The 20,889-nt window shown below is 34.9% G+C and overlaps 1 pseudogene; it reads right to left on the reverse strand.

Annotated features, from left to right (window-relative positions):
* Positions 1-199: 199 nt before the first annotated feature.
* LOC120211393 lies at positions 200-17,922 on the reverse strand (annotated as a pseudogene).
* Between the last annotated feature and the right edge of the window lie 2,967 nt (positions 17,923-20,889).

The following is a 20,889-nucleotide window of genomic DNA, read 5'->3' on the forward strand; positions in this document are numbered from 1 at the left end:
AGATGGTTGAACTATGCGTCTTTCAGTTCTCCTAATAAGGTTTTAGCACTATCAAATAAAGGTTCGAGAATTGGCGATGGCTCAACCTTTCCGAAAGTACGTAGCAGTTTAGAGATGATTTACAAGAAAGTGCACAAAATGAGAAAAGTTGTTTTACTTCAATGGCATTCGTTAAGATACGGAGATGCATACCTCTAAGCTCCATATACTACTGATAAAGTTACTGGTTTTCTTCACACGGTATAATGCAAAAATTAAAACATCCTGATTACAACTCCAATCACCTTCGTAATCTCCAAAAGAAAAGAATGTGAGAAAAAATAAGTTTACATGCAACAATTTAGGATGTACAACAACACGAGACATTATAGTTCCTCCAGGTTCACTTGTTAGTTCCATGGTGGCAATGCCGATGGTTTGTGTAAATAATCCTGCGAGGATGTTCCATAGTTCAGATCAAGGTTGTGAGGCTGTTCTATTAGTTGGGATCTCCTTTCCTTGAAAAAATCAAGACGGCTTGTTAACTCTACCAGAGCTGATGAAGCTGCCGAAGAATGTCTTGGATAATCAGTCACCTGCAATTCACAGCAGCATCAGTTATCAACTAATTATTCCGTAAAAGAATGATCAGGTACAAGTTGGATGATCTGCCAGTTAAAAAAGTTCGTATATTTAGATAGAAACAGACAATTGATCAGTGTTACCTCTCCTGCTCTTGAAGTGGATGGGATAGAGGCAGAATTAACCTCATCCATAGACATCAGCCGACAGCCCAGTACTTTTTGAGTCACTCAAGCTTGATGACTCCATTAATTGCTTTCGAGTAGGCAGCCGGTTGCTGTTGCCGGTTGCCAATTCCTGTCCTTTAACATTCTTCCAATCTGGCCCTAACAAACTCTCCTGCAGATAGTTTTAAAAATGCATATGGACCGAACATGAATATGTAAAGTTAGAGAACAAAGAAGACAAAATCTCTCTTTGAGAGAAAAAGTTCAAAGGTAATAGCATTAGCTTCACGGCACAGGAACTGACGCAGAAAACTTAAAAAGGTATTAACTGATCTGTACTCGACATCAATTTACTTTCATAGTCATTACCAACAAAACTTCTTAATCCATGGCAAATAGAAGTTAGAATGAGCATCAGTCAATTTTATATGTAGAGGAAATATCTCCAGAGCAAATGGCGCTCTAGTTGATAGCAAGGTAAAGCCTTAATAAAGTAAAATTTGGTTAAGAGAGCAAATGGCACAAGAAATGTGTAAATGGAGAATCATAATTTGCGCTAGGGCTCGAGTATGTAAATCAAGCGACCAAGTGCGCTGGAATAGTTTGATTTTATCTCAAGCCGAACTCAAGAATAAAAAACATAGACCTAAAAGTTTGGAGTTGAGCTCAAGCTTTTTATTTCTCGAGCCTGGGTCGGCAAAATTATGCCTACATTTTTCTACAAAAAGGTATCCACTGTAAGATGAAAACGCATACAAATTATGATCATTTCCAAGAAAACCATAAAATTAGGACAAACAGCCTTCAGTCTTTAAAATTTCTCCTTAATGAAATTCCATTTCAATCCATCAAGATGCATAGATTTTTTTTTTTAAATGTAATGAATGCATACCTCTGTTCTATGTTTCCTCTCATGATTACAAAAGGCGAGGGTTGTATCAAAATCCTGCTGAAGAAACCTCCTTCAAAAATCATATACATACATTTAAGTACAAGGAAACGAAGACTAAATATTACAGACATACTGTTTACTGTTTCAGGTAGTTAAAGAGTGCATAGTAAAAACTTCATCAATAATGATAAAACAATATATAAATTATCAATCCGTAGAAACTCTTCAAAATCATCACATTACATATAATAACTACCACTTCAAGATAATAAAAACTGTTCATAACCATGTAGCAAAAAGCTTCTCTTCCTCCCTAGGAGTTACTCATCTATTTTTTTTAAAATAGTAGTAATTACATCCCTTTCAAACATCAAACCCAAGCCTAATTAATAATTACCTAAGGCATTTGGCTTTAATGATTCAGAAACTACTAAAATGATGGCCCTCCTCCCACAATCCACTTGACAATATCTGCCTATAAGATATGGAGTAATATAAGTCTATCCTCTTAAGTGCTTGAGTTCACCTTAGTAGCCAAAAACTTCAAAAGACCTTGGCTAAAATTACATGTCGGGTTTCAGAATCCTCAGGAGGGAACTTGAAAGATAACTCACAATGCAAGGTACCAACAGTCGAAACAAGTCGCATGGTTTTGGGCATCAATATGCAAGATAAAAGTTCATATGATAAAGTAATATCAAAATATTAATCCAGAACCGACATGAATAGTTGCTTCGTTGATAGCAATCATTATGACCTCATGAGTCTGCCATGCAACTGCCACTAATTTTAGACATATGGAGCTTTAAAAATAAATGAACAGAAAGATTCCATTTACTCTCAACGTTTTGGACACGTTGATAATGGTCACATGCAGTAGATATAGAACCAAAATGGTGCTGCCGTTGCTGATTCAGCTGATGATGGAGTTCTGCAACTTTCTGCTTCAATCTAGCCACATCAGCTTCAGCAAGAGCAATCTCCTCTAGCTCAGCGCTCGTCTTCACATCATTTTAAGTTATAAGAATGAGGGTTGCTAGATTTATAAAGAATAATGGTTCTCTTGACATCAGTACCAACCTTGGAATCTATTTAACGGGAACTAGAAAATTCCCCAGATGAAATGCTCAATCCAACTTCAAGGGCAGCTCTAAGATTCCTTTCAGCTTGCAACTGCTCTTGCAATCTAGAAACCTGCACAGTCATTTAGAGGTAAGTAGGGACAAAACAAGAACTATAATTCTTCGGCAAAAGGTTAGAAAACTTGTCCAAGAAGAATCATTCTTTCACAAGAAAGTAGATTTTAGTTCTGTGTTGGAAATACTGCACAACAATTTACAGTTCATAGAGTTTCCAATTATTACCCTTTTGCTCTATGTCCACAAATGTTGCGGAAAAGAATTTCAATATAAAACTATTTCACAGTAAATGCAAGCCACAAAATTGTCAAGTGAGCACGACCCTCTGCAGATTGAATTTCATGTAGTCATCTGAGTAGCCATCATCAATCCAACAACCCTCAATTTCCAAAGGCATTTTATAATGGATGCAAGAAACATAAGAAGAAAGATATTTGCAACTGCATGAACCTGTTCTGCAGTTATTGTCCAGAAAGTTTTAAAACCTTCTCTTCCAACAGGTAAAGAAGTTCACAGATCTAGCATCTTAAGTATCAAATTTAAGAGTAAGGCCCAATAGAATAAACAGAATAAGGCAATATAAGCAAGAGTGCAAGACACAGTTGTTCTTGATGATGGCATAAAATTTAAAATCAAATGATGAACCCTAACTAGAGATAAAGTTACTATCTAATTCCTCACTAAAGCAGAAAAAGAAATATATTGAAACATGCCTTAATAAAGCACATAGTACTAATCCAAAATGATTGCAAATAACAAATTCCTAACACTCAATTAATTGATGAACATATGTAGTACAAATATCAGCAAACAGATTAAGAAATAAATTTTTCTTGGGAAAAATAAGTGTAGAATAGGTAAGAAATAAATACACCTTGTTCAAGTGCCAAGCGACGCTCATGCAAAGTTTGTTTTCTTCTTTCAAAGCTAGCTTGTAAAATTGCGTTTCCTCTAGCCTATAGAAGGTTGTGAGCAATCTGTCAGTGGAGACAAAATATTTTGGTCGAGTATATTATGATTTCAAAAAAGTAGTGCTTACTGCTTACCTCTTCCGCAATACGATGTTGTAGGTCATTCTTAGCAATCTCAAGCCCCTGTATAGCAAGCCTAGAGAGAGGGAAAAAACCAACAAATTGATTTTGCAAATATAATATGGTAGACATCAACTGCAAGCTATATTTTGACAGTGGTAATAAAAGAATTCAACTGTACACTGTTTTAACATATTGGATCTTACAACAATACCAAGCTAAAAATAGAAGTTGACCGATTTTTAAGAGGAACTAAAATTCATGCTTATGCTAAGCAAGAGTTGCAAAAGCACAAAGCCCAGATAATAGTTTTCAAATGCAGACTATTAGTTAAAAGAAATCCAAATAACAAAGCAGAAGGCTACAAGATCTGATGAGAAACGTACTCTTCTTCACCAGAAGAATCAACAGATTCCATTGACGGTGTCTTTCTAGCCTGTATAACAAAGCAAATGAAGATTCAAGGGAGTATGGTTTTACTCTGTCAACAAAACTGTAAAAGTAAAACATCTCATTGTGTTTGTTTGTGTCAAACCAAAGCACATGTACATCCGCCAACAAAATAAAGAACAACATTTGAGATGGACATATGCTTTACTGATGAGTGCAGTAACAATTTTTACAAATATGCATGTTGTAACACCCTGACCCGTACTCGACCCAGATACGAATATAAAATGTCACATTTGACTTTTCAAACATATAAAAATCACAAATAAGCATAATTTTAAAATTTATTGTTTCAATCAAAATAAAATAAATAATAATACCATTCTAAATCGGAAATCATTTCACAAAATATCTTAATAATTTATATAGATAACCGAAAGGGTAAGAGTTTACAAAATACAAAATACAAAATATATATATTTTCAAAATCGACCAGAGCATTTCAAATTAAACATCTAATACATGCCAACAGTTTAAAAAGTAAACAAAACCTACATTCAATTTGTACTGATCTGATCTTCAAAAGTGTATACTATCTTCAACCCTAAATCGCTTGTCAGCTTTCTTCAAACCTATGCGTAAGAGAACACACGCTAAGTCGATGACTTAGTGAGGCAATATAATATTGTTAATTTATTAACATGAATCTTATTTGTTTTAATAAAAATGTTATTCAAAAAGCTTCCGTGAATTTCCAAATCAAAGGTATACTTATGATTAATTATACTTTATATGTCTTTGTTCCAATTGCCCAAAGTATACTATTGAGAAATCTAGGTATTTGAGTACTATGAGGTTGTGCATTAATACTGTCACCACAGTTCGTAATTTGCACCGAAGTACCACATAATTGTCCCGAATGACCACATAGGTTGCATCGAAGTGCCACATATTTGTCCCTTAGGATCACATAATTGTCCCGAAGGACCACATAGACCCTCGACTCTTGGCATGCCAACTATACCTCTACTCCTCATACATATACATTGGGCTTTTAATCAAATAATTAGGTTCAATCCTTATTCAAAGTGTTTCTTATTCACATAATTAGGTTCAATCCTTATTCAAAGTGTTTCTTATTCACATAGCTTCTCTATCATAGAGTATATTCACATTCAATGATTCGAAGTTCATATTCACTTATTAAAGTTCATAACACATAGTCATAAAACATAGTTTGTAACAATGTAAATTGCATAAAACATTGAAATAAAACATAAAATAAATATAAAGTTTTCGATCGAAAACACTGAGGTTGGCTTAACGCAAGCCTTCCTCAATTATATTACGAAAAGAGATGTTGCACTCACCTTTGCCTCACTAAGGTCTAATCCAAATCCTTTCGAATCGATGTTCAAATACCAAGCTGAATGGAAATCAATTACTTTTGATCACTGCACAAACAATCTAAAATCAATATAATTCTCATCTCAATTATATCGAATCATAATAACTTGATATATAAGAACCCTATTTTTCATTTCATAACAAGGGGTATCAATACACTCCTCAGTGTACCGATACACAAATTGCATTCGATGTTTAAGGGTATTGATACACTCCTCAGCGTACCGATACACAAATGACATTCGATGTTTGAGGGTATCGATACACTCCTCAGTGTACCGATACACACTCATACAAATACGCCTGTTCAACTCATGAGGTATCAGTACCTCTCATAAGGGCACCGATACACTAGGCCCATAATGGTCATTTTCAACCCGAAAATCATCTAAAATCCACCCAAAACTCTCTTAAACACATGCTTTGAGTTTATAAACTCACCTTTATATCTTCAAACTAACTTGTACACATTTATAACTCTCAAACATCCCAAATTCTCATTTAAACACTTCAGACTTCAAAATCATACCCAACATTCAAACATGACACTCCTAATCTTTTAATTTAACTTTTGACAATTCAAATATCTCATTAAAACTTCAAAAACTAATCCATATAAAAATTTCATCTAAAAACCCATTTTACAAATCCATCTCTAAAACACTTATATTGTTGATTTAATGTTATATATGCTTTCCTTTAACTTATATAACATCCAAACTTCCATTACCAACCAAAAAATCAAAGTAATATCACAAAAATTCAGATTTTTACCTTAAGATGAAGCCCACATTGAAGAAGAAGAGAGCAGAATGACATACCAATCCTTTTTCCCTTTCTTCATATATATCCAATCCCCAACCAATTAAAATATCCTTCCATACCATTTACCATTTTACCCTTATTATAATTCCATATTTGATATAATACCCACACAAATTCATCAATAAATCACTAAAGTTATCACTTTATTCTAATTCAACAACTGAATTTAGAAGTTCTTACCATTTGATCACTAACTTGATACTTGGGATGTTACAAATCTCTCCTTAAGAAAATTCGTCCTCGATTTTTCATTACAAAAAAAGGTGGGGATATTGCTTCCTCATATCCTCTTCACGTTCCCACGTAGCTTTTTCTACTTTATGGTTTCTCCAAAGAACCTTCACTAGTGGGATCGTTTTATTCCGTAACTGCTTGATCTCGAAAGCTAGAATCTGCATCGGTTCTTCCTCATATGTCAAATCAGATTGAACTTCTATTTCATCTGGAGTTATGATGTGCGTAGAATCTGATCGATACAGCCTAAGCATAGACACATAGAAGACATTGTGAATCTTTTTCATCTCTGGCGGCAACACTAATTGATAGGCTACAGGTCCAACCCTTTTCAGGATTTCTTAAGGTCCAATGAATCTATGACTCAACTTTCTTTTATGCCCAAAACGAAGCACCTTCTTCCAAAGTGATACTTTCAAAAACACCTTATCGCCCTCTTGAAATTCAATCTCTTTTCTTTTCAAATCGGCGTATTACTTTTGTCTGTTCGAGGCAACTTTCAAATTATGTTGAATCACTTGAACTTTTTCTTCAACTTCTTTGATCAAATCTGGACCATGGACTTCTCGATCCTTTAATTCATACCAATTGAGTGGTGTTCTGCACTTTCTTCCATATAACATTTCATACGGTGCCATCTTGATACTGAATTGATAGTTGTTATTATAAGCAAATTCAACAAGCGGCAAATATCTTTCCCATGAACTAGAAAAGTCAAGCACACACGCTCTCAACATATCTTCCAGAATATGAATTGTTCGCTCCGATTGACCATCCGTTTGAGGATGAAACGCCGTGCTAAAATTCAATCGGGTACCCAAAGCTCTTTGCAAAGATTTCCAGAATCTCGAAGTGAATCTGGGATCTCTATCAAAAACTATCGAGATTGGAATACCATGCAATCTCACTATCTCCTTGATATACAATTCCGCATATTTCTCCATAGAGAAGTCCGTTCACACAGGAATAAAATGTGCAGTCTTTTTAAGACGATCAACGATTACCCAAATCGAATCATTTTTACCCGATGATAAAGGAAAACCCGTTACAAAGTCAATCGTAATGTTTTCCCATTTCACTGCGGAATCGAGATGGGTTGCAACAAACGGAAGGTACATGATGCTCAGTTTTCACTTGTTGAAAATTTAAGCATTTTGCTACAAATTCTGTAATATCTTTCTTCATACCAGGCCACCAATAACGCTCTTTCAAATCTTGATATATCTTGTTCCCTCCTAGGTGCATCGTTAAGGGACTACAATGTGCTTCATACAAAATATCTTGTTTCAGGTCATAGTCATTAGGGACACACACTAGACTTTTGAAATATAAGAATCCGTTTTATTTAACTTCGAAGTTCTCAAGTCTACCTTTCTTTACTCGATCAAACCAAGCTAAACACTTATCATCTTTCTTTGTAACTCCTGGATTCGACCCAACAACACTGATTCCAACCTTAATTCAGCCATCAATGCACCATTTTTTTTACCATCAACCGAGCGTTCATACTACGCAAAGCAGTAAAAGTCTTTCGACTGAGAGCATCTGTCACAACGTTAGCTTTTCCGGGATAGTAATCAATGATCACATCATAATCTTTCAGTAACTCCATCCACATTATTTGCCTTAAATTTAACTCTTTTTGAGTCAACAAATACTTCAAACTCTTATGATCAGTGAAGATGTAGCAACGTTTGCCATACAAATAGTGCCACCAAATTTTTAATGCAAAGACCACAGCTGCTAACTCCAGATCATGTGTCGAATAATTCTTTTCATGACGCTTCAGCTGTCTCGAGGCATAAGCAACTACATTCCTATCTTGCATTAGGACACATCCCAAACCATTATGGGAAGCGTCGCTGAAAATTGTAAAATCATTGTTTGGTTCAGGTTGCACCAACACTGGAGCTTCAGTCAGAACTTTCTTCAATGCTTCAAAGCTTTTCTGGAAATCCAAAGTCCATTCAAAATGTACATCATTTCTTAAAAATTTGGTTAAAATCAGAGATATCATCGAAAAGTTTTTGACAAACCTTCGATAATAACCCGCGAGATCCAAGAAACTTCAAACTTCTGACACATTCTTCGGAATCTCCCACTCTAATATAACTTTAACTTTTTGTGGGTATACTCGAATACCCTTTACCGAAACCACGTATCTAAGGAATGCTACTTCAGATAACCAAAACTCACACTTTGAAAACTTCGCGTAAAGCTTCTTATCCCACAACGTTTGAAGAACTACACGGAGATGGACATCATGTTCCTCTCTCGACTTAGAGTACACCAAGATGTCATCAATAAAGGCGACCACGAATTGATCAAGATACGGTTAAAAAACTCTATTCATCAAGTCCATAAACGTTGCAGGTGCATTTGTTAACCCGAATGACATTACAACAAATTCATAATGACCATACCGAGTCTTAAACGCCGTTTTATGAACATCTTTTTCTTGAATTTTCAAGTGATGATACCCAGAGCGTAAATCGATATTTGAAAACACGATCGTTCCCTTGAGTTGATCAAATAAATTGTCTATCCTTGGAAGATGATATTTGTTCTTTATGGTCACTTTATTAAGCTGACGATAATCTATACAGAGGCGCATCGAACCATCTTTCTTCTTAACAAATAACACTGGAGCTCCCTACGGTAACACACTAGGTCTAATAAACTCTTTACCCAAAAGCTCTTGGAACTGAGCTTTTAACTCTTTCAACTCTCTTGGAGCCATTCTATAAGGAGCCATCAAAATATGTGTTGATCCCGACATTACTTCAATTTGAAACTCGACCTCCCTATCTGGAGGTAACCCCGAAAAATCATCTGGAAACACGTCTGAAAATTCTCTGACTGTCAGAATATCTTCAATCTTACTTCATGTAACTCTTGTATCGATTACATTAGCAATGTACACATGATATCCTTGACGCATCAACTTCTGAGCCGATATTACTGATATCATATTAGTTAAAGGATGTATTCATTTGCTGACCACACTAACTTCTAATCCCTACAGACTTGTTAATTGCACTCACTTCAGTCGATAATCTAAGTTGGCATAATAATGATAAAGCAAGTCCATCCCCAAAATAACCTCAAATTCATCAAAGGGTAATTCCATTAGATTAGCAGGGAATTCAATTCCCTAAATCCTTATAAGACACCCGTTACAAACTTGTCTCACCCGAGCACTATTTCCTAATGGATTCGTCACAATCATCTTACTACAAATAGGCTCTAACGGAAGACTTAATTCTTTAACCAATTTACTACTGACATAGGAGTAATTTGAGCCCGAATCAATCAAAACTAAGATAGATTTACCAGCTATCTAAAAAGTACCTACAATGACTTCTGGGTCATCACAATCTTCATTGGTCTTCAAATTGTAAACCCGGGTTGTATAACGCACTTCAGGTTGAGCAGTAGACTCGTATTGATTTCTTCCTCTTCCTCGACCTCTTCCTCTCATTGGTGCAACCATAGATCTTTCTGTCTGAGCAGGCTCTCTAATCATCATTGGACAATCTTGAATAAAATGACATGTTTCTCCACATTTAAAACAAACTCTGGAGACTCGTTGGCGCACTCCACCATGGTTCTTTCCATAGTGCTGACATTGCTTCGGCTTGTCCACTCCAGATTCCACCGAATAAGCTTGTCTTGTTCTTCCCTGATTTGATCCTCTACCTGAGGATGCTGTGGATTCTGTTCTAGTCTGAGGTTGAGAACTTGAACCTCTACTTTTATTTGATTGCGAAGAACCGAACGATGATGGATTCTGCTCTGGTATGAGGTTAAAAACTTGAACCTCTACTTTTATTTGATTGCGAAGAACCGGAGGATGCACCAGATCTTTTATTCCATTGCGTCCGCTGCTCTACAAACCTTTCATTTTGAGCTCGCTCTAAGGCTTTAGCTCGGTTTACAACCTGTTAGAAGGAAGAGAGATTAAGAGCCAATAATAGCTCTTCTAATCTGGGTCTTAAACCCTCCACAAACCAGTCACAAGAGTCCTTCTCGGTTGGAACTAACTCGGCAGCAAATCGGCTTAATTTGTTGAATTCTCACTCAAGCTCATATACCGTGCGATTTTCTTTCTTTAGGTTCATAAATTCCTATTTCATTTGCCGAATGAACTGATTCCCAATGTACTTGTTCTTAAACTCTTCCAAAAAGAATGACCGCATCACATGATCTTTTGCCACCCTCATCGTCACATTAGACCACCATATCCTAGCTTGGCCTCTTAAAAGCGAAACTGCACCATCCAATTTCTCCACTTTAGAGCAGTGGAGATTTTCTAGCATTACTTTCAAATCGTTAAGCCACATATCTGCGACAACTGGACCTTCTTCAACTTCTCCCCTAAATTTCGGTGCTCCTAAACTTCTCAGCTCTTTAGGAATATTCATCTTATGGGCTGAAGAGACAGACGGTTGGAAGTGTGACATGATAGCGTCCAACGTCTGAAAGAATGTCCCCTGATCTTGAACAGGCACTCCAGGCTGTGCCTGTTCCTCACTCTATCTACTAGGGGTAAGGGCGTTACTACTCTCCTCCACCTTGTCTCCCACATCACTTCGGGAGCCTTTAAAGTTCGACATCTATTAAGATCAAATAACTAAAGGTATTAGCGAAGATAGGATATTAATTCCCTTATCAGATCAGAAAACTTTATTAACAATTGGCATGTACTCTTTTTAAAACTGAAAATGACTTCATTTCGAACTTAAAATCACTTAAACCATAGCTCTGATACCATTAAATGTAACACCTCTGACCCGTACTTGACCTAGATACGAATCTGAGGTGTCAATTTGACTTTTCAAACATATGAAAATCACAATAAGCATAATTTTAAAATTTATTGTTCCAATCAAAATAAAATAAATAATAATACCATTCTAAATCAGAAATCATTTCACAAAATATATTAATAATTTACATAGATAACCACAAAGGTAAGAGTTTACAAAATACAATATATATATATATATATATATATATATATATATATTCAAAATCGACCAGAGCATTTCAAATTAAACATCTAATACATGCCAACAGTTTACAAAGTAAACAAAACCTACATTCAATTTGTACTGATCTGATCTTCAAAAGTGTATGCTATCTTCAACCCTAAATCACTCGTCAGCTTTCTTCAAACCTATGCGTAAGAGAACACACGCTAAGTCAATGACTTAGTGAGGCAATATAATAGTGTTAATTTATTAACATGAATCTTATTTGTTTTAATAAAAATGTTATTCAAAAAGCTTCCTTGAATTTCCAAATCAAAGGTATACTTATGATTAATTATACTTTATATGTCTTTGTTCCAATTGCCCAAAGTATACTATTGAGAAATCTAGGTATTTGAGTACTATGAGGTTATGCACTAATGTTGTCACCACAGCTCGTAATTTGTACCGAAGTGCCACATAATTATCCCGAATGACCACATAGGTTGCACCGAAGTGCCACATATTTGTCCCATAGGACCACATAATTATCCCGTAGGACCACATAGACCCTCGACTCTTGGCATGCTAACTATACCTCTACTCCTCATACATATACATTGGGCTTTTAATCACATAATTAGGTTCAATCCTTATTCAAAGTGTTTCTTATTCATATAGCTTCTCTATCATAGAGTATATTCACATTCAATGATTCAAAGTTCATATTCACTTATTAAAGTTCATAACACATAGTCATAAAACATAGTTTGTAACAATGTAAATTGCATAAAACATTGAAATAAAATATAAAGTTTTCGATCGAAAACACTGAGGTTGGCTTATGCAAGCCTTCATCAATTCTATTACGAAAAGAGATGTTGCACTCACCTTTGCTCACTAAGGTCTAATCCAAATCCTTTCGAATCGATGTTCAAATACCAAGCTGACTGGAAATCAATTACTTTCGATCACTACACAAATAATCTAAAATCAATATAATTCTCATCTCAATTATATCGAATCATAATAACTTGATATGAAAGAATCCTATTTTTCATTTCATAACAGGGGGTATCGATACACTCCTCAGTGTACCGATACACAAATTGCATTCGATGTTTGAGGGTATCAATACACTCCTCAGTATACCGATACACAAATGACATTTGATGTTTGAGGGTAACGATACACTCCTCAGTGTACCGATACACACTCATACAAATACGCATGTTCAACTCATGAGGTATCGGTACCTCTCCTAAGGGTACCGATACACTAGGCCCAGAATGGCCAATTTCAACCCGAAAATCACCTAAAATCCACCCAAAACTCTCTTAAACACATCCTTTGAGTTTATAAACTCACCCTTATACCTTCAAACCAACTTGTACACATTTATAACTCTCAAACATCCCAAATTCTCATTTAAACACTTCAAACTTCAAAATCATACCCAACATTCAGACATGTTATTACCCAATTCTAACACTCCTAATCTTTTAATTGGACTTTTGACAAGTCAAATATCTCATTAAAACTTCAAAAACTAATCCATATAAATTTTTTATCTAAACCCCATTTTACAAATCCATCTCTAAAACACTCATATTGTTGATTTAATGTTATATAGGCTTTCCTTTAACTTATATAACATCCAAACCTCCATTACCAACCCAAAAATCAAAGTAATATCACAAAAATTCAGATTCTTACCTTAAGATGAAGCCCACGTTGAAAAAGAAGAGAGCATAATGATATACCAACCCTTCTTCCCTTTCTTCATATATATCCAATCCCCAACCAATTAAAATATCATTCCCTGCCATTTACCATTTTACCCTTATTATAATTCCATATTTGCTATAATACCCAATATAAATTCATCCACAAATCACTAAACTTATCACTTTATTCTAATTCAACCACAGAATATAGAAGTTCTTACCATTTGGTCACTGACCCGATAATTGGGATATTACACATGTTCTCTAATACAGGCTCCATCATTGGAAAGTTTATCAAGACATAGATCATGTCTAAGTTAATTAACCATATCTATAATCCATTTAGACATAAATCATATCAAGACATATATCATATCTAAGTTAATCAACCATATCTAGAATCCATTTAGAAATTGTTGAATTGGTGTATGAGTATATGCATGTAAATGGATAGATCCTCACAATTACGAAATACATCATAAAATGGTAACTTACATTACTTCTTCCCCAAAATGTTGATATCTTCGTATTTATACTGGAGCTTCTAGCTTTACCATCTGGTTTCTCATAAGAAGATTCAAGTCCGTCCGCAGATATAGGATGGTCAGGATCCATTGAAGACAGAATCTCACCCATTGATCGGTAAGGTTCACCAGTAGGTGACACACTTGGGACATCTGTTCCATTAGTTACGTTTTTATTTCCTTTGTTTTGCTTAGCATGTTCTTCCAGTTGAGGATCAGGATATCCCATCTGCAAAGGTTCTACAGCCAAGCTTGAACTCTCAGCCTGACTACTTTTGTTTCTAGGGGAGGGGACATCTTCACCATCATACCTAAGTGTCTGTACACAGCAAATGAATGTACAATTTAGTTAAAGGACTATCACTCAAGTTCTCTAACTATTTGAACAGGAAGCAATGACCAAATCATCTTTAAAATTAGCATCCACATTATGACAAAGTTCACAATGATGATGTCTAGGGGGTTGGTGTTATTTAAATAGCATGGATATTGGAACACCAAACAATCTACAACACAAAAACAAGAAGGATTAGTTCATTCAATCTCTAGTCTTTTATCAAGCTAAGGTTTAACGTGCTGCAGAAACCCTAAACTAGATGGATAAGTGAAGTGTTGAGTAGTGTTTAAATTATACATTATTTTATGATTAATTACTCATTGATTATATAATTTTAGTTGCTAACTTGGGCCTTTTCATTCATTTTCGATGCAGGACATTGCATTCTAGAAATTATGCTAAGAACAACGAAATCGTACAATTTTTTATTTTTCTGGATTCATGGTTGAATTAATGGGCATGACACATCTGATGAAGCGATGAGTCAGTACCTTCTAAAAGGTCTAGTCATCGCTTCTAGAAGGACGTATGGATTTTCCGCGTTTTTTAAATTCAAATTCAAATTAAACTCATGTTTTTAGGATTTTAGTTTAAATATTTTAAGAATTATCTTTAGGAATTATCTCTTGTTTTTAGGAATTATCTTTTCTTTGTTTTTAGGATTTTTAGAAGGCTATAAATACCCTTTGGGTGAAGCCTAATGGAATCATCTTTTTAATCATTTCTTTAGTTTAATAAAAATTCTTTTATCTTATTTTCGTTTTCTTTAATTTTCTTTTAAGCCGAAGGCTAAAGAGACGACTCAATTACAAACGTGAGAATTGTAAGGCACTTAAATCGCTTCAGATATATCTCTTTGTTTTCTGGGCTTATTTTCAAATCAAAACAATTTTCAAAACCAAAAAGTCGACGTTGGTCTAGATGTTGTTATGGTTAATGTGGGAGGAATGATCGGCTTATTGAAGCACATTCGAGTTCCTGGGGACACACTTACCAAATTTGTTTGCTAAGAGGAAACTGAGATCGGAACCAGTTATTGTTGAAACAAAATAATCCGAGTCGACAGCTTTTCGAGCCTCAACGTTTTTAGATATACAACATTGTTGTTGCTTAGATCAATTTTCAAACTGATATTAAAGATTGCACTTGGGTATTCAGTATACAAAGCATAGTCACAAGGATTTGTCCTTATAGACAAAGTAACCGACGTGAATCCCGAAGGGAAAATCTAATTCGATGATCTGAAGGAAATTGAGTCAAAGCTAAAGCCTAAGGTTGATTTTACCATATTGAATTTTCTTTTAAACTTTCTTTTTAATCTTCTTTGAAATCTTTTATTTTCTTTCTTCTATTTTATTTCTCTTCATCTATAAATACCCACCATTACTCAAATTCTACTCCATCTACTTCTTGACTCAAAGATTAAACAAAGCATGAATAAATCAGGAAGTTTCCTTAGTCTCTGTAGGATCAACTTTTACTTCTCTTTTACTGCGTTAAATTTCCTTTATTTATTAATTGAGAAGAATGAATTATTTTGACGCGAAAAATGACACGGGTCAATTGCATAAAAGTGTGCTCATCATATGATACATGGAAGGATTTTTGGTGTACTATATCAATTTTCAATACATAAGGTTTTAAACTTAACTTCTTTTATCTTCTTAAGGAGGTAAATCATTACTTGATATAGTTCACATCATGAAACAATCGACCTGAAGTTCTAATTAATCCTGGCTGCTTTCCCATGACATAAATAATTCTTTTTTCAATTTATCCTCTTTGTCTTTACGGTCAAATGACAAATCCATCTAAAAACTATTGCACTCAAATTCTATGAATAGTATGCAATTCCAGATCTCCATGGATAATCACAAGCCCAGGTACTACTTGCTTGTACAGCATGATTGTTCAAGCTGTATAATCACAAAGAGAATCTCAAAGTATCAAAACAAATGATTGCAGGAGCAGAGTATGCACAAAAGAGCAGGAAAATGAAATGTTATTACGAATTAAACCCATCATCTTCTCAAGTTCAACACAAGAGTACAATGACACAGTCAAAGAATCTTTAGCTACTTCCCACATTCAAGATATCCAGATATCATTCCTGAACATTGATCATCACAACAAACATCATAACAGTTCTCATGTGAAGTCATTATGTTAGCTAAAACCGAGTCAGGTCAGACCTGGCCCAGCAAACAAGCCACTCATATTTTAAATTAAATAAATATATTTTTTAAAATAATAATATAACAATATCCTTCTGGCCTAAAGAATCACTTCCAAGCTCAGCCCAAGTGGGTTAGGCCACTGACTGGTGGACAATTCAAGTGTGCAGTCATTGATGTATAATCTTTATGTTTTTATTTTAGAGAAAAGGGGGAAAAAAGAAACTAGGAGTCGTATAGATCACTGCCTGCATAACCGCTGCTTTCACTTAATTTCCCACTGAGAACACACGTTCAGGGTCTTCATCTGAGTCTGGGCTGGCTTCATTTTCTACATTATGATAGCCAATGTTTTTCATATATGGATTTTCATTATCAGTTGAATCTTCACTACCACTATGTTCAATCCGCGAATCAGCTGAAATAGAGCATCTTTGTAGATTTTCATCCTGAAATAACACAAATAATCACTACAACTAGTACCATATGAAAGGAGACCACGATCATAGAGGTATGATAATGTTAAGTTTGACAAGATTTGAAACTAGAATTATGAGGGGGAAAAAGTCACAATCATAAGAAACATTCCAAGAGAAGAAAAAGCTTTTGAAGCTTTCCATAATTAATGACAGCATGATCAACTCAAGTTTGCGGTCAAGTAATAATTCACGAAATAACATTGTCATCAAATTCATGATAGCTGTACAAGCTTTCAAATAAAATATACTCTAAATAAGTTTACGCTTCACTAATACTAAGAGGTAAACGACTATAAATGTTATGATATAATTCCACGCATCCCAAGCATATATAACTTCGTTTTCATGATATATTATCCGAAAACATACTTGGGTATGAATTATTCTAAAACTTTCTCTCTCTCTCTCTCTCTCTCTCTCTTTTTGGAAAAAAAACATGCACTTAGCATAAGAAATCACAGGGAGCATTCAGATTGATATGTCACATTAAACAACAATGAAGCTGGGAACATCTTACATCAAAAATATTCTCATACTCCTCCGAAAGAGTTGCAATGATGGCTTGAGCATTGTTAGCAGCATTTGCAGCAGCAAGAAGCTGCGCAGAATTATCACCATTTACATCAAACTCACATTCACCAGCTAATAAAGGGCGTAAAAAAGAAAGGGAGCCATGCAAGCAGCTACAGCAGACGGAGTCATTCTATTTTCACGAGAATGGGATGGGATTGTATGCATCATCTTTAGAATCCTACAAATCATGATGCATATCAAGTTACATAAATTAATAAATATTAATAACTATAGAATATTTATACTTCAAAAAACTGTTGGGAAAGGCACTTCTACCAATTCAAAGCTCCCCAAGAATAGATATTTACGTGATCAAGTAGCTATCCCTCTACTTTCTGTAGCCTAAACACTTAATATTGCTTGAATCCTTGCCACAAATCTCATGCTTTCTTATCAAATGAAGTGAGATAAACAGACGGCGAATCAACTTTCTTATTAAAGAATCACAATTTAGCATCTGCTTACATGCAAGGCATTGTGCTCATTAAACCATATACACAGAAAATCATCTTTTCTGCATTCATGTTTCGTGCCAACAAGATGTCTACCGGTCATGCAGTCAGCTTCGAAGTCAGGAACTTTTGTGGGGGCGTGGGGGTAAAATTAAAGAATTTAGGAGGGGCAAAGTTGAAAATATAATTTAAAAGGTCTCAAATGAAAGCTATAATTTTTAGGAGGGGCCAAAATGAAATTTTTTCCATTTAATCAAAAAGTTAAAAGGCTGAAAATGAATTTTTAATACTTATAGGAGGACTAAAAATGCAATTAATCCTTTTAACAACCACCCCCAAGCTTCGTCCCTCCATGCAATTTTCAAGTTACCAAATAAAAACTAACAGGTACAAAATGATTAGTTTTTTGAAAACTAAAAACTCAATCATAAGAGTTTTCTTCACAGGAACACCATAAAGCACAATAGGTGCAAACAAGGGGAAAATGTAAAACATATAATTTTTTTAAAGTGACAGGGACATTTCCTTTGTAACAGGCGGCGGTTTGGTTCAGGAAATGTCTCAAATATTGCAGAGCACATTGCACTTATCCGAGCTTCCTTCCAATCAATTTCTTATCCATTGAAAACATAAAGCAACAGTACTAACTATGACAGGGGCATTAGCAATTGTAGCACTAAAATGCAAGATACATTTTAAATATATACACATATATATAATATAAAGCTTGTGAAACAATTACAGACGATAAGTTATACAGTGTAGCAGTTGCACTTATACACCCCAAAAAAATGTACCAGTTGCAGCAGACTGGAATTAAACAAAAACCATAAATAAACTGCTTGAAGTTCAAAGGCACAAAGCTTGTTCATTCAAGTCCAGTGATTTTATACACACAAAAACAATTATAGAGTGGCAGTGCCAACACGAAAATAATAACATTAGCAGATACAAGTCCCCTCCCTCATAAAGTGATTCAGTTCCAGTTACTGCAAAATGGGCCATTTTGTCACTCATGAAATTGAGGATGCTAATGTATAAACAGAAAACCTGTTAAGAAACACCCAAGATTCTATTATTCCCTTAAATATTTTCTGTGTTTCATAGTAAATTATATGTTTGTCAAGTAATTTACAGTGCTAATTGCTGATTGTTATTCACTCCAGGCTTGACATGTCAATATATCAACTCAGCATGCAAAAACTCACGAGTACAGCCGTACAAGGTATAAAACTTATGGGTACATCCATACAGGGCAAAGCAAGCATGTGAAGCATCATAACTTCACAAGTCGTGGTTGTACTTTTCGCTTTAAATAGGCATATAATGCACCAAATTTTGCCCCAAGAATATATACTTAGATTATCTTTTAACATTTTAAAGAGATGTTATCAAAATTCAATAACAAAAGAGGAGAGAAAACAAAGCAAAGAGTTAAACATACTGTAAGCCTCCAGTGATGAAGTACAGCAGGATGCAGGAACTGTGGAGGAGGGTAGCTCCGTAAAACATGCTGTGGATAAAAAAGAACTTTCATGATAAAGGAATATGAACGTCAATCTGATAAAACATGTACAGATAGAGTTACCTTTGCACAGTCTCCCACAACGTGAGCATCCTCATCGGAACCAAATTCAGTGTTGCCTACATTTTGAAAAGATGATATGTAAGAGCATTTGGATGGCATGTTAAGATCACAACTTATCCACAAGAAACCTTAAAAAGATTTGAGAGATCCAGATACGCAAATATGTGGGAATTCTAAAAAATCATCAATCTCAAATGAAATGATACCCTGTTCATATTCTTGAACTCTACGATCAACCTCCTCAACATATGCAGACTGACGTAGGATTCCCTCAACTTTAATTCCTATAGTAGAAACAATATTATGAGTGAAAAGATAAGAGTAACAACGAAGTAAGAAAATATTTTCTTCACCTTCCATGTCAGTTCTCTTCTTGTAACTTGTAATCACAGAAATCTCCCAGTTTATTCTTCCAAAATAGCCTTGCTAGTAATAAGTTTTACAAGCTCAACCAGTTTAAACACATATCCAACTATTCTAAATTGATAAGAAAAAATGCAACTGCTAGTGGGTTTGAGCACTCTAGCCAAGATGATGACTGAGAAAATCTAACCTAGAATAATGTAAAAGTTAATAAATTATCAAATGGGTGTTCGAGCATACAAATTTTTGCCTAAGTTGATCAAAATTTCACATCACAACTGAAAATGCAAACTGCTAGCCTAGCAAGGATCTTAATTTGCTACATGCGGGAAGGCATAGGACTCCATACCACACAATTTTTTTTTTAAAAAATAGAAGCCAATAAGGAGGAGTAAAAAGAATTTGAATCCTCAAGTTTCATTTTACTCCATAATTTTACTTGAATTAACACCAATCCTACAGCAACTGCAATCTGATCATTTGAGCATGTAAAGGTGTTTGAAAGGTCAACCCAAAGCCCCACAACCACTTATTTCAGACCAGTTGCCATCTAATAGTTTTACTACATAAAGCTATGGATTCCTATGCTCCAACAAAACGGATGATCTGACATCTTCCCCAATGTTAAGATCACACAGATAAAACCTTTGGATGCTTAACAAAACCAATTCAAAAGATTAAGAGCACAATTTTCTAGACACACTTGTGTCACAAAAAGCGTCACTCTCCATCAGACGTAACACAACAGCAGAAGGAATAGCTCATAATATAAGCAAATAAATAAGTCACCACTTACCAAACTTCTCAAGAAATCGCAGAGCTTTCTCTAGAAATGATGGGCTACCATCAATATCTTCAAGCGCAAGCAAAATCGGTCTTCCAACAACCAATGATTTAGCAGTGCGTTTGTCTCTCCCTAAGAAAAATCCAAAAATATAATAAAATTAAGGTATTGCAGAAGAATCAGTCTACAAGGAATGATGAACATCAAATAAATTAAGAAGAAACTCTGGAAAACAAAAATTGATGGAAAGACCCTTCAATTGTATCAGT

This window comes from Hibiscus syriacus, unplaced genomic scaffold (genome assembly GCF_006381635.1).
Source record: "Hibiscus syriacus cultivar Baekdansim isolate YM2019G1 unplaced genomic scaffold, ASM638163v2 tig00000715_pilon, whole genome shotgun sequence".
NCBI lineage: Eukaryota > Viridiplantae > Streptophyta > Magnoliopsida > Malvales > Malvaceae > Hibiscus > Hibiscus syriacus.